Genomic DNA, 15,767 nt, shown 5'->3' on the forward strand with positions numbered 1-15,767 from the left:
TCTATTCAGTAATTTCCATTTGCAAAAGGGTATAAGATAGGATACTGTCATCTTTATAATCTCTATGCTCAGAAAAGGAGGCTATTTTAAAAGGACTAATTCTCTGTGATTATAATAATTGTAGTGATAGAAACATGAGATCTGGTTTTAGTTTATGGTTGATCTCATGAACTCTCATGCATATGGACATCTTTGAATATCAGAGGGAAGTAAATGATCTTTCCTTTTTGAGCTAAGGAATTAGTTTTCTGAAATCCAACAACGTTTGTCCAGTTAAATAAAAATTATGTTCATGATTACATGAGAGCTGTTTGTTCTTAAAAATTTACAAAGTAAGACTATAGCTGAATTTGTTGCCTTTTTTTAACACTATTTTTCTTACATGATTTTTTTAATCCACTATGTAATTTGTTTATTGCATAATAATGAGGCTTTTTAAACATCTGTCATGATAGCATAAAAGACTGAGAAAAAGTTTTTTTAAGGAAATAATTAATTCAAAGTGTTTTGATATTTTTATTGTTGAGTGTAATAATCCTTGAAGTTTAAATTGAATAATTTTTGTGTTAATGGTAAATGTTTAACACAAATTTAGAAAATAATATTAGGGAAGAAATTAAGATTATAGACTAGAAAATATTGTGCAGACTCAAAAATCTACTGGCTAAAGAGTGTTTTATAAACAAATCATATAGGGGATTTAAAAGGATTTACTGACTATCAAAGAATATTAATAACACATTTAATATAAACATCTTGAAATCTGACTCAAAGGAAGATTCCATTTAACTAAGAAAACAGCCTCTTTTATCTTTAGCAAATGAATTAACTTTGAGACATGGCATATTAGATTTCCTAGTTGGCTTGTATGTTCTATTCCTTTGTTTGCTTTCACAAAAAGTCCATTTAAAGGTGTCCTTTCTTTGATTTAAGAAAACGAAAACCAAGAGATTCAACAAAAAAGAAGAAAAAAAAACTAGTGTGCTTTCCATAATGGAATATCAAGCTAAGGACCAGATTAATCATATTGACAACAGTGAGAAAGGGAATTAAAAAAAAACCAATGATTTTAAAAAGATCTATTCTCTATATTTCAATATTCTTTATTTGTCATTTTTGTGTCTGAAATCCTTAGCATATTGATTAATATCATAAGGTTTAATTTATCATTTCTTAAACAAGCACAGTAGTATTGCTGATTCTTTATAAATAGCAAACTGACATTTAAATTAATCTTTTTCCAAAAAGGCTTAGGAAAAGATTACTTGAAAGACGTTTTGAAGGAAGTTTTATACAAGATGATATAGACTAAGACAGAAATTCTGATTTGTTAACTTTGTATCCAAGTTCTTACTTATAATGAACACTTAAAGCATATTATAAAGAGAATGAGTGAATGGAGGTTGGAGATTGTTACTGTAACTTAAGCAATACGGTTGAAGAAGATGCCTTTTGTGCCTGAAATTTTTGCCCATTTGTGTGTGAGTAATAAGTTCATAATCTTATGTTTCTTTGTAAGTTTATAATGGGATCATGAACTTTATATTTAAATTAAAATAACTTTTATGATGAAAATGCCTGTGGATTTGAGTTGGGAGGGATAAATGAAATTAAGCTGCCAAAAAACTGATGGGAATTTTGAAAGCTTAACTATATATATAGTTTTGGTATCATACATACAAAGAAGTAATCTAGATTGATTCCCTGGAAAAAAGTGGTATTATTAACTAGCTGATGTTTTGAAAATTCCCTTTTACATGGGGATTTATATGAAATAATGAGGAGGAACTGGTAATGTTTTTTGCTGTTCTTTAAATCATCCTTTCAACATCTATTAAACAGTTCTCTAGTTACTTTTCTTTGTTTTCTATTTTATTATGATTTTGTCATTCTACTTTATCATTAATAATTTCAAAATTAGCATATATTGTTTCATTTTTTAAAAACCAGAAACTGATTCACTTAGTAGTTTTAGAGAATCATTGAAATAATATTGGAGAAAACTGATATTTTATTGTCTGATCTTATCTCTTATACTTTATGTTTCTTCTTTAAGGATATGATTTCTCTCTCATCACACTCAATTTGGATCAATGTACAGAATGGAAACAATGTAGGCTGACATTGTTTTCTGTGGGGGGTGGGGGGGAGGGAAGTAAGATTGGGCGAAAAATTGTAAAACTCAAAATAAATAAAATCTTTAACAAAAAAAGAAATAATATTGGGAAGAGTTTCTTTTTTTTATTTGAACATTCTGTCTTTTAAAGGTTCAGGTTAAGCCTGTTAAGAGTCTGGTTGGAAGAAATCATGCTCCCTACATAAGTGGCATGCCCAAGGGCACACAGCTAGGTAACTATTAAGTGTCTGAGAACGGATTTGAACCCAGGTACTCCTGACTCCAAGGCCGGTGCTTTATCCACTGTGCCACCTAGCTGCCCCCATAAGTCTATTTTAACATTTTTTTTTTGCTCATGATTCTGAAAGATAGCAGGTAAATTTCAGCCTTTTAATATTATGGGCCTTGACCCATATCAAAGATTATCTCAGGCCATTAAGATTGTCAGTTTGTAAATAAGGTCTTGAGTCTTTCAGGGGTTATCAACCAAGAAGGATGATATTAAAGAATCCCTTTCTTTGATTCAATCCTAGGAGACTGTATTAAAAGATATACAACTACACTTGAACTCACGTGTACTCCCAAATGTACCCTTCTACTTGATATTAAGATGTTAGAAGATCTGTGGCAGTGTACCATCCTTTTGTTGTTTAGTTGTTTCTGTTTCATACAACTCTCCATGACCCCATTTGGAGTTTTCTTGGTGAAATGTTTTTGGAGTAGTTTGCTGTTCCTTCTCCAGCCTATTTTACATAGGATGAACTGAGGCAAACAGGGTCACCAGTAAGTATCTGAGACTAGACTTGAATTTAGGTTTTCCTAACCTAGGATCACAACTCTTGATCCATTGTTCTACCTAACTGATAGACTATCCTTCCTTTCTCCTAAAATAGATTTCTGGGAAGGAATTTTTTTTAAAAGTGGATTTGTCCTCAAGAGAAAATACATCCATATCAAATGCAAAATAAGGGTTCTCTTAAAAGAGTAGGTATCTTGGGGTATAGAAATTATAATTATCAGGTTATTTTAACTACATTTTATTATAAAGATTTCCTCAGAGTGGTCCAAATGGGAACCATTGTAGCTTGCTGGGATAAATTAATTCTACCATGGCTACCCTTACTCTTCAAGACCAACAGAATTCTTTTCTTAGAGGATAGAATATTCTGGATGCACCCTTAGAAATCATTTGATTAGGATCACATAATTTGAGAGTTGGGAGGGATGTCAGTGGCCATCTAATCTAACACCTATATGTTACTCAGTAGTGGAAAATCTACCCAGGCTGTTTGGAAGGCTGTCCTATCATCAATCCTAAGCTTGTTTCTTTGCCGCTTACCCCTCTTCCCCTGATTCTGCCCTCTGATGTGAAAAAGAACAAATCTCATTTCCTTCTAGTAAAGTTAAACAGCCTCAGTTTCTTCCCTGCTGAACCTCCTAGACCAGGGACTATGTAAAACTCTTCAGCATTGTGGCTGTTCTCCTCCAGACACCCTCTGGTTTGGAATCAGTGCTCTTCTTAACCTGCACCATCCTGAACGTTCCAGTGTTCAACATGTGAACTGAATATTGCAGATTAGTTCTTAACCTGACCAAGTGATAAGAGTGAGACTTTCACCTCTTTATTTCTTGAACTATGCCTGCCAAAGCATATAGCCTTTTGTACTCACCTAGAAATGAAGGAATCTGATGCCGGTGAAATGAGTTGTCTGTAGTGATAGAATTAAGACTAGAATGTAGGGCTCCTTTTCCCCACTTAGATGTTTTTCCTATTATAATCTCTGTTTTTCTTAACTGATGTTCAGGTTAAAAACCTTCCCCAAGTGAAAGTTTTTAGGAGGAGCAGCTCCTATTTGGAAATTTTTACAAATGCATAGCCCATTTAGTATTGTTTGCTGAATTAGAATTTCTCACTGGACTTCCTCTCTTTCAAAGGCAACATCCCAGCAAATATATCTGCAGTCACTATAAATGTGCCACATGATTATATTTCAGGTCTCTATTCAGGGAACAGAGCTCTCTTTAACATAGAATTTTGTAACAGATTCCATAAAAGAGGCTGTTGTACAGGCAGCTAAAAGTTATTATACATTTGACAATGCTGTATATGTTCTGACCAAAACCACTTTGCATTGAGTGTTTTGAAACAAATCAGCAAAAAGGAACAAGAAAGCCATATAGAAACATAAGCAAAGGGAATTGTGGTTTTGAATTAGTTTTGGAAAATAAAGGTAATTTGATTCTGAGAATCACAGAACTGAAAGGTTTGTCAGCACTTATATTAAATTTATATCTTTTTTTTCAGCATTTATTCTTTAATTTATTTTTTATTCTCATTTTGTACAAATGTGTTTTTACATTAATAAAATATTCTTGTTTACAAGTAAACAAAATACCCCTCCTCCCCCATGAATATAGATAGACTTGCTTGGGCGAAAAAAAGTAAAGGGGAGAGAAAAAAATTAAAATTAAAAAAAAATAATAGTAATAATTGTAGGTATGGCCAGGGGGCGCAATGGACGAAGCACCAGCCCTGGAGCCACGAGCACCCGAGCCCACATCCAGCCCCATAGACCCAACAATCACCCAGCCGTGTGACATGCAAGCCACCCAATCCCCACTGCCCTGCAAAAACCAAAAAGAAGAAAAAGAAGGAAAAAAAGACCGAAAATAAAATAAAATAGTAATAATAGTAGGGGGTGGCTGGGTGGCAGACAGAGCATTGGCCCTTGAGCCAGGAGCACCTGGGTCCAAATCCGGCCCCAGACACCCAAAGATCACCCTGCTATGTGGCCCCAGGCAGGCCATCCAGCCCCATTTGCCCTGCACCCTCCCCAAAATAATAATAACAAAAAATGTGCTTGAGTCTTTGTTCCAACATCAACAACTCTGTCATGAGTGGATCTCATTCTTTATGATAAGTCCATCACAAAAGTTACTTCCATATTTTTTCAACGTTGCCATTACTGGTTGCAACTCCCTCCTTTCTTATTTCTCCACTACCATGTACTCTATTTTCTCTCTCCTTTCACTCTGACTCTGCTGTAGGGTCGTTGACTGGCTCAGCAGCCAGATCCCTGGTCCTGGGGCCAAGAAGCCCTGAGCCCCCATACCACCCCTTAGGCCCAGCATCCACCTGGCCCTATGGTCTTTCAATCCCAGCCCCTTGCAAGAAGTAAGAAAGAAAATGTGTTATATTTGACCACTGTCCCCCCATGGTCCATCCTCTCCTCCTTTATTCACATCCCCACCCCTTCCCCCTGCTCCCCCCTCCTTCTTACTCCAGTTGTCTATACCCCATTGAGTATATTTGCTGTTTCCTCTCCTAGCCATCTCTGATGAGAGCAAAGGTTCCCTCATTGCCCCTTGCCTCCCCCCTTCCATATCATTGCAATAGCTCATTGTAATAAAAAAAAAAAATCTTATTATGTGAAACAGCTTGGACTATTCCCCCTCTCCTTTTTCTTTGTCCCATTCCATTTCCCTTTTTTTCTTATTTACTCCATTTTTACACCATATTTTATCTTCGACTTCAGCTTTCTCCTGTGCTTCAACTATAAAAGCTCCCTCTACCTGCTCTATTAACTGAGATGGTTCATATGAATATTATCAGTATCATTTTTCTATACATGCAGTTCATCCTCCTTAAGTCCCTCATATTTCCCCCCTCTCCTCCAATCTCCATGCTTCACCTGAGTCCTGCATCTGAAGATCAAACCTTCTGTTCAGCTCTGGCCATTCCAAAAGGAACCTTTGAAATTCCCCTGGTTCATTGAAAGTCCATCTATTTCCCTGGAAGAGGACATTCAGCCTTGCTGGGTAGTTCATTCTTGGCTGCATTCTAAGCTCTTTTGCCTTCCAGTATATTGTATTCCAAGCCCTGCGAGCTTCCAATGTAGCTGCTGCTAAGTCCTGTATGATCCTGACTGCAGCTCCATGATATTTGAACTGTGTCTTTCTGGCTGCTTGTAATATTTTCTCTTTGACTTGGGAGTTCTGGAACTTGGCTATAATATTCCTAGGGGTTGGTTTTTTGGGATCTCTTTCTCAGGGGGATGGGTGGATTCTCCATTTCTATTTTGCCCTCTGCTTCTAGAATATCAGGGCAATTTTCCTGTAGTAATTCTTTGAAAATGATGTCAAGGCTCTTTTCCTGATCATGACTTTCAGGTATTCCAATAATTTTCAAATTATCTTTCCTAAGTCTGTTTTCCATATCAGTTGTTTTTTCAATGAGATATTTCACATTTTCTTCTACTTTTTCATTTTTTTTGGTTTTGAAGTATTGATTCCTGATTTCTGGTAAATCCATCAATCTCCCTGAATTCTATTCTTTGTCTGAAGGATTTATTCTCCTCAGAGAGTTTTCTTATCTCTTTTTCCATCTGGCCAATTTTGCTTTTTAAAGCATTCTTCTACTCAATAACTTTTTGAACTGTTCTATCCATTTGACCTAAGCTGGTTTTTAGCATGCTATTTTCTTCAGCATTTTTTTGGATTTCCTTGACTAAACTGCTGACTTCATTTTCATGTTTTTCCTGCATCTCTCTCCTTTCTTTTCCCAGTTTTTCTTCTAACTCCCTCATTTGATTTTCAAAGTCTTTTTTGAGCTCTATCATAACCTGAGCCCAATTTCTGTTTTTCTTGGAGTCTTTAGATGTAGGAGCTTGTGCTTCCTCATCTTCAGACTGAGTATTTTGATCCTTCTTGGGCTCATTTGCAAAATATTTCTCAATGGTCTTCCTCTTGTTTCTTTGTTCATTTTCCCAGCCTAAGCCTGTTTTTGGGGGGTGCTTCCTGAGCTTTTGGGACACTCCCACAAGGGTCTCAGTGTGTGAGGCTCTGTCCGCCCTCCTGGTCTGTGAATGACCATAAGAGCCCCTCTCTGCCACGGGGCTGAGGTGGGGGGAGGCCCTGGTGTTCTATTGGGGGGGCCTAGACTGCGATCAGGATCTGAATGTGGTCAGAGCCCCAGAGGCAGAAGACAGAGCTGTGCAGTCTCTCTTCACTCCCCTCCCTCAGCTCAATGGGCTCATGCCCTGGAGGCTTCTTTTTCTGGGTCTGGGCTGCAGAAAGACCAAGCTGCTCCCTGTGTGCCCCGAGCGCTGGGCTCCATGTACTCGCTCTGGCAGAGGTCCTCCACTCTTCCCCCACTTTGTGCCCGGTACTCCTCGGGGTGCAGCTCAGGAGACTCCCCCGCTGCTGTGAGCTGAGACTCCCAGCGTCCTGGGGCTGCCTCCGGGAGGCTGAAGTTCTTTGGCTTTGGTGTGCCACCCCTCTGGCAGGCTGCCCCTCCAACCCCAGGGAGCAGAGTCTTTCTTCTCTTTTCCAGGTTACCTTGAGTAGGAGAACTGCCTCACTGGGTCCCTTTGTGGGTTCTGTCTCTCGAAAGTTTAGTTAGAGTCCTTAGCTGATGAGTTTTATCAGAGAGCTCCTAAGACTCGATCCCTTCTTGTCGCCATCTTGGCTCCCCCCTCCCAATTTATATCTTAAAAAACAAAATTCCCTCTACTCTGCCTAACAGATTGTCATTCAGCCTTTGCTTGAAGACTGCCAGTGAGGTAGAACCCGTTACTTCCTGAGGAATTTCACTGTTTTTACATAGTTCTAATTATTAGCAATTCATTATTTCAACCCTAAAATTGCCTTTTAGCATCTTCCATCCATTTCTTAAAAATCAGATACTGATTCACTTGGCAGTTTTAGAGAATCATTGAAATAATATTGGAGAAAACTGATATCTTATTGTCTGATCTTGTTATCTCTTATACTTTTATGTTTCTTCCTTAAGGATATGATTTCTCTCTCATCACACTCTATTTGGATCAATGTACAGCATGGAAACAATGTAGAGACTGATATTGCTTTCTGTTGCGGGGGGGGGGGGGGGGGGGGGGGGGGGGGGGGGGGGGGGGGGGGGGGGGGAGTAAGATGGGGGGGGTGGAGTTTTACTGTCTCCAGTCAAACAGAATAAGAATAATCCCTCTTAGATGGGATGATACTTCAAGATTTTGAAGAAAGCTGTTAACTACTTTTCTAAGTCTTCCCAGGCCAAATACCTCCATCTCCTTGAACCATTCTTCATATATTATGAACTCAGGACCCTTTTCCAGCTTGGTTGTCATCCTCCAGACACTTGCCAACTTGTACTCTTTCTAAAATGTGCCTGAAATTTAATGGAATATTTCATGTCTGAACTGGACTGAGTCCAGTGGGTCTATTGTCACCTTATACCTGGTCACTTTGCTTTTTCTTATTTTTGCGAAGCAATGAGGTTAAGTGACTTGCCCATGGTCACACAGCTAGGTAATTATTAAATGTCTGAGGTAGGATATTTCAATCCCCCCCAAAATGAAAGAACTAATTTGATGTTTACTAACTTGTGATTTTAATATGTAATGTGGAAGCTTCCCCCCCGCCTTTTTTAAATTAGGGGGAAAAATAAAATAAACAAAAATCTCTCTTATGAGATCAGGCAAGCTCTCAAAAATGCCATATCTACATTTAAGTCTAAGGCTATGTAAAATAACAATTTTAATTTCTTAACATATACACTGTACATAGAAGTACTTTTAAAAGTACTCTGAATATGTAAAGTTCTGACTGTTGAACCTTTTTTTAAAAAAAAAAGACTGTTTTAGCTATGCATTATAAGTATGAAAACAATAAATATTGGAATTTTAAAAACACTAGTTGGTCAACATGAACAAAATAGCTAGGAAGTATTAGTTCTATGGAGGGTTGAGGAAGTTTGCCACATATATATACATATATATATTTAAAGATTTTATTTATTTTGAGTTTTACGATTTTTCCCCTAATCTTACTTCCCTCCTCGCACACAGAAGGCAATTTGCCAGTCTTTACATTGTTTACATGGTATACATTGATCCAAATTGAATGTGATGAGAGAGAAATCATATTCTTAAGGAAGAAACATAAGGAGATAGCAAGATCAGACAAGAAGATATAAGGGTTTTTTTCCTAAATTAAAGGTAATAGTCCTTGGTATTCTCCATCACAGACAGTCCCAAAATGTCCCTGAATGTTGCATTGATGGAATGAGCAAGTCCATCAAGGTTGATCATCACCCCCATGTTGCTGTTAGGATATACAATGTTTTTCTAGTTCTGCTCATCTCACTCAGCATCAGTTCATACAAATCCCTCCAGGCTTCCCTGAATTCCTGTCCCTCCTGGTTTCTAATAGAACAATGGTATTCTATGACATACATATACCACAGTTTGCTAAGCCATTCACCAATTGAAGGACATTTGCTTGATTTCCAATTCTTTGCCACCACAAACAGAGCTGCTATGAATATTTTTGTTCAAGTGATGTTTTTAACCCTTTTTCATCATCTCTTCAGGGTGTAGACCCAGTAGTGGTATTGCTAGATCAAAGGGTATGCACATTTTTGTTTCCCTTTGGGTGTAATTCCAGATTGCTCTCCAGAAAGGTTGGATGAGTTCACAACTCCACCAACAATGTATTAGTGTCCCAGATTTCCCACAACCCTTCCAACAATGATCATTATCCTTTCTGGTCATATTGAAATTTGCCCTATATTCACTTAAATATTTAATGGTTGCTGTGTGAAATGTCTACAGTGCTAGGTTCTACAGGGCATAAAGGCTGAGAGATTATAATAAAATTTACTTTTTACAGAAACTATATAGTAATAACATTTTCTGTATTAGTCTTTTATTGTCCTCCATTTACAGTTGAGGAAATTGAGTCTCAGATAAAATACTTGCCCTTCAAAAAAAGGTGGGTTCCCCCCCCCTTTTATCCAAGTGATTTCATTATACTTTCTGGTATGAAGACCACTTATATCTGTCCCCTCTTCAGAGTAGTCTATATACTCCCAGAAGAATAAAACAACAATAACTTAAGCTTTGTTTCAGAGCCCACAAGATAAAATATTGAACCCAAGGTTCTCCTTCATTAGCTCAGTTTCTGTTTGTCTAGTCTTGGAAATAATTATTGACCCGTATACCCATGTCCTAAAAGTAAGTTAAATGAGTTCATAGAGAAAAACAGGGAAATAGCTTCAAAAGAAATATAATGTGTTCTGCTTATTTTTAAAATCACTTCTTTTTAATTTCATGGAAATTTGTATTTTTGGTCATCATTATTTCTATTACAGTTTTTATTTTATTAGCCCGCTGAAATAAGATATTATAATAGAAATAAGAGGCATAACTTGTGGCATTGATAAATGAAGAGGAGTCATTTCAAACAGAATAGAATTATTTAGGGGGAAAAAAATTTTGAAAAACCAGCTGTGCTTATCTAATACTCTTTCCTTCCACATCTCTTGATTCAGACTGACCAGACTTTCTTGCCATTCTCTTCATGCAGTTTTTCTTTGGATTTCTGACTCTTTATCCCACAAAAGCCTTCCCTGGTCCCCATATCATGTCTCTCCCACTACTTGGTATTCTGTCCTGGTACTGATCCTCATTACCTCTCACTTGGACTACTGCAGTTGTCTCCTAATTGGCCTTTCTGGTTCATGTCTCTCTCTAATCCAATCTATCCTCCACAAAGCTGCTGAAGGGATTTTTATCAAGTCCAGATTTTATCATGTATTTCTCTTCAATAAACACAGGTAGCTCCCTGTTAACCTTTAGGATCAAATATAAATTCCTGTTTGGCCTTTATAAAGCCCATTACAACCTGGCAAGTTTTATTACCCATTTTTTCCCTTTCTATGCCCTTCAGTTCAATCAGTCTTACTTTCTTAATCTTTATGTGTGGAGCTTCATTTCCAATCTTTGTCCTTCAAGCACCTCTTAACCTCTAGACTGCACACCCCCTTCCTCTGCCTCTTAGAATCCCTAGACTCTAAATTTAGCTCAAGTACCACCTTCTTTCTATATGGGACCTTTCCTGATTCTCCCCTAAAATGTGAGTTTGTACCCTAAGCTCTGTCCTGGACTATCTTCTCTCCAATTTCTTGGTGATTTCCCTTGACTTTCATTTATCTAAACAGATGACTCACAAATTTGTATCTCCATTCCAGCGTTTTCAATTGCTTATTGGATATTAAAGTTTGTTTTCAATTAACATTTTTCTCCCCCTCCATACACCCACTGGAAAAAGAAAATGAAAATTCTCATAACAAATATACATAGTCAAGCAAAGCAGTTGGCCATGTTCAAAAAGTATTTGTTTCAGCCTACACCCAGAGTTCATCACCTCTCTGGTTCTGGGCATTTCAAACTAGATGTCCCAGGTACATCTTAAGCTCAATGCACTCATTATCCCTCCTTTTCTCTTTCATCCATTTCACCTAGTTCTAGTGGGAGCACCATAATTCTTTCACTTTCCCAGGTATTTTAAACTGTGTTACTTTCATTTTTCACATTCCCTTATCCAGCATTATCAATCAATTGCTAAATATTGCCATTTCTACCTCCATGACATCTCTCATCTGTCCTTTTCTCAGTCCTCCACCACATGACTCTTGCTCGAATTTTTCTGTCCTTCTTTCCAACCCATTCTCCACATAGCTGTCATAGGGACTTCTTTATTTTTGGCTTTTTTTTTTTATTTTTTGCAAGGCAATGAGGTTAAGTGGCTTGCCCATGGTCACACAGCTAGGTAATTATTAAGTGTCTGAGGTTGGATTTGAACCCAGGTTCTCTTAAATCCAGGGCTGGTGCTCTATCCTGAGCAACCTAGTTGTACATTAGGGACTTTTTTAAAAAATACATTTCCAATTACACATAAAGACAAATTCTAACATTTTGGACTTTTTTTTAAAATCCAGATTTTCTCCTTTTCTTTCCCCTCATTAGAAAGGCAAGCATTTTATATAGTTTATATAAGTTAATATAGGTTTAAGCTAAAGGATGTTCCTCTTACAGAGGCTTTAGGATAGTCATAGAATCTTAAACTAGGAATTCAGAGAAAATCTTGAATTAATTGCTTTGGCTTAATTGCCATAAGTATTTCCAGAAGGAGACCATAAGAGTTTCTTCTTTTCTGCTGTAAATGATCATGAAGCAGGGGTGAGGTATAAAAGGGTTGGTGTGAGTAGATGCACTCAAAAGGTGAGATGAGGAACTTGACAACAATAGGAGAGAGCCTTTACAGAAGCATAGAGTGATGAGGACCTGGTTGCTGTCCTCTTGCTCAACAACTCTTTTTGAAATCTGTAATTTGAAGGGTTTGAGCTAGATGATCACAAATGTCTGAATGTTGTAGAAACTGAATCAGAAACAGAGTACTACACTGGGAACCAGAAAACATGAATGTAATTGTTAATACAGGATTATCTTGGGTAAGTAAGTCATACTTCCAGCCATCTGTCAGAAATGAGGGATTCAATGACTGCTTCTCATGTTTCCTAGCTTAAAAAATTAGATAGTATTTACAAAGCACCACTTTATATATCCTTAGAACATTCCTGTGAAGTAGGGAGAAAAAACAAGATTGAAACATTAAGTGATCTATACAGGAGTCACACAAATGCTTTAGGAAGCACTCTTCAACTATAGATCTTCCTGACTCCATGTTCAGCACTCTACCTACTATACTACCTTAGCTATGGAATTCTGTTCTAGGAAATAGGTATTTATTGAGCCATCCTTCAGAATGTACAATTGAAGTCTTTGAACTTTTTCATGTTCTTTCCTTTATTGTTTCCTTGATTAAAAATAGCAATATTAATACCATTCTTTGCTTTTGGATACCAATCTGCTAGAAAGATTTTTATTTAGCATTTCTTTCATCTATATCCAGTCCATTTCTAGTTTAGATGGAGGAAGATGTCCAGACTGGCACAGTCCTCTGCCCTTCAACATGATTTTCCTTTCTTTTCTTTCAGCTAATAATATTTTATTTTTTCAATTACATATAAAGATAGTTTTCATCATTCATTTTTGTAAGATTTTGATTTCCAAATTTTTCTCCTCTTCCTCCTTCCCTAAGACAGCAAGTATTTTGATATAGTTTAAATATATACAATCATGTGAAACATTTCCATATTAGTTAATCCAACATGATCTTCTGCACCAGGAATGTTTCAGGGAATATTTCTAAGAATCTCGAACAAGAAAGAAATATCTTCAACATTTCAGGATTGATGGGGCGGCTAGGTAGCACAGTGGATAGAGCACTGGCCTTGGAGTCAGGAATACCTGAGTTCAAATCTGGTCTCAGACACTTAATAATTACCTAGCCGTGTGGCCTTGGGCAAGCCACTTAACCCCATTGCCTTGCAAAAAAAAAAAACCTTAAAAAAAATTTCAGGATTGAGTGATCAATTTTCAATGGATCTATATTGGAAATGCAAAGTAAATTTGGTGGCATTTTGAATGGATAGTGAATTTGGGCCAGAATTGTATAGGAGGAAGAGAATGGGCTAAAGTTCATTTGGAAAAAAAATGCAATGTGCTTTTAATTATTCCAAGCTTCTCTCTGAAATGTCCATCTTGTTACGTACTGAATGTCTGCAAGTCACAAAACACTTCCATCTTAGCAGAGTAGAAGCCATAGGTCACATAGAGGACAGTGGCTTAGGCAGAGGGGGCTTGGTAGACACAGAGCAGTGTGAAGGATACCAGATTGAAAAAGGAGATTGGCTGGTCATGTAGCTAAAGAGAGGCATCATTGGTGGACAGCTCTTAGTCTTCATTGTGTCTATTTTAGAGTCCAGATGTCTAGAAGAGTTCATCTCCCCCAGACATGTGGTGGACCCTCAGTGAGGAATTTATGGTCATAAAAAAACTAAAAAAGTGGGAATGGGTTTCAATCTACATATTGGAGATATGTGGAGAATCCACATTAATGAGATCACAAATCTATTGAAGTGTTATTTTTACTAATGAGAAGTCAGATGAAGCTATCAGGTGGCATTTGAGTTGAATTTTAAAGTATTGGCATAAATAAAATTGGCAAAATGAGGTGAGATATTACAGACAGAGGGGATAGTTTTGAACAGAAGCATGGAAGTCTGAGATAACAATATTTATTCATTGGTCAGAGATAGAATAGTCCAGTCAATTTAGAACACAGAATACATGCTTAGAGTAACATGAGATAAGAGTAGGATACAGTTATAATTGTGGAAGGTCAAGTTTGCCAGTGAAAAAAAGACTGAAATTTACTTGGAATCTTTGACCAGAGGAGTGAAATGACCAGCTATGGTTGTGAGTAAAATTACTCTGACAATAATGTGAAGGATGAATTGCAGTACAGAGAGAATGGAGGCAGGAACACCTTTTAGAATATTTCAGTGATCTAGGGAAGTAACAAGGACTTGTATTCAAGTTTAAGAAATATAAAGGAAAGAATGGAAATGAGGTTTTATAGAATAGAATTGAAAGGACTTGATAACAAGTTAGATATGAGAGATCTAGATTGAAAAAATAGCACCAGTCATGTACATGGAAAACCAGTGAGTTGCCATACAATAGATAGAAATATTCTGAAGTTTGGAAGCAAGAGCAGATTCAAACAAAAAGACTGAAATATGTAGCAGTATGTTGAAGCCCCAAGGACCAGTTGTTTATTTTCATTGTGAGCACTTCAACCTTGAAATTAGCAAACACTACAAATCAAGGCTTGATTTGTTATTTTCTTGATTGTCTAGACCTAAGAAAGTGATGGAGAACATGTTAATGATACAGATTAAACTGAAAAGTATGTTGTGCCCTCTTTCCTTCCTCCCCCTGCCTCCCAAAAGCCTAGCTGAATATATCTGAGTATTGATGTTGATATGCATCTTTGACTTGAAGGAATTTGTATAATAACACATTTAGCAGGATAAGTAAACTTTTCTTCCTAATTCTCCCCTCTACCACCTTGATCCCCTCTGAGAGTAGTCTCATGGTTGCTACATAACATTCAACCCACCAAGATCACTTACTTATGCAGCACAGCTGATGAAGAAGACATTTTCTTACTTGAAGGACAATTTCTTAGTTGTGGGTTATTCATTCAGTTACCGGACTGAACAAACAGGTTGCTTGCTCCTCATGGCCACTTGTTTTTTCTAATTATTTAAATTCTATATTTAAACATGTAGCCTCTAATAGTCAAATGATTGTGATTATCCTATGTGACATGATGGTGATGATTATGTTTGTCCTTCATTCTTGAAGAAGATCATGACATCAGGGAAGTGATGCCATGATAAACACATTAATTGCATTTGTGAGGGGGTTTTGTGCTAAGTCATCAACCTCACTTTCTCCTCCAGAGCCATCTGAATCCAGCGGCCAGCTATGAATCAGAATGTCTGGAAATGGTGCTGGATGCAAGGCAATCAGGGTTAAATGACTTGCCCAAGATCACACAGCTAGTTAGAATAGTTAGTCTGAAGTAGGATTCAAACTCCCATTCTCCTGACTTCAAGACCAGTAGTGCTCTATTCATTGTACCACCAAGCTGCCCTCCTGTGTGAAATTAGATAGAAATAAATGTGGTCGTTTAAGTAGGATTTCCTCATGTAAATATACTTGATAGATAATTTTAGTTTACTTTAAAAAAAAAACCCTAAAAAACCTATATTGCTTCATTGGCCAAATTAATTAAAATATGGAAAATACTTATATACTTAGCACCTGCATTTTGACAGATCAAATTCTACTGGTGAATAATCTGTAATTTAGAAGTTAATTGATTTTTTATCTTATCA

At 37.0% G+C, this 15,767-nt stretch overlaps 1 protein-coding gene across 3 annotated transcripts in view; it reads left to right on the plus strand.

Annotated features, from left to right (window-relative positions):
• GLCE (glucuronic acid epimerase) overlaps positions 1 to 15,767 on the plus strand; it is a 127,696-nt gene that overhangs the window by 41,631 nt on the left and 70,298 nt on the right. The gene's annotated exons all lie outside the window — the stretch shown is intronic.

The sequence above is a fragment of the Macrotis lagotis genome, chromosome 4, assembly GCF_037893015.1.
Source record: "Macrotis lagotis isolate mMagLag1 chromosome 4, bilby.v1.9.chrom.fasta, whole genome shotgun sequence".
Classification (NCBI taxonomy): domain Eukaryota; kingdom Metazoa; phylum Chordata; class Mammalia; order Peramelemorphia; family Peramelidae; genus Macrotis; species Macrotis lagotis.